Below are 449 nucleotides of genomic sequence, written 5' to 3' on the forward strand. Positions count from 1 at the left end.
AATATAACTACCTTTTAAGATAAAATTAACATGACATTTAGGTTGGCTACATCTAACGAATAGAAAATTTAAATGTAGCTCACTATTCATACTTTTCTCAAAGTTAATCTAGTTACAATTATTAAAGGGCCATTTTAAAGGTCAAAATATGTAATAACTGCTGTTACATTTTACTACTATTAAAGCTTCTCATAAATCTTTGCCCAAAATCATTATAAATAATTAAAAATGTTCCTATGCATTGTCATGCCTTTCTATCAAGAATTTCAATTGCTTATATTTTCTGCCCCTTAAAAATGTGTTTAACTGAAGATATGTTATCATTTGTATCACTTCCACTCAGCAAATTAGATTTAGCAGAAAAGGATCCTTTCACTATTCAAATATGAATGTGGCTTTAGAAATCACTCAAGAATGAGCTTGCTCTCATTATAACTTGGGCAATCTTT

This window comes from Orycteropus afer, unplaced genomic scaffold (genome assembly GCF_000298275.1).
Source record: "Orycteropus afer afer isolate SDZICR_OR568_19922 unplaced genomic scaffold, OryAfe1.0 scaffold00505, whole genome shotgun sequence".
Taxonomy (NCBI): Eukaryota; Metazoa; Chordata; class Mammalia; order Tubulidentata; family Orycteropodidae; genus Orycteropus; species Orycteropus afer.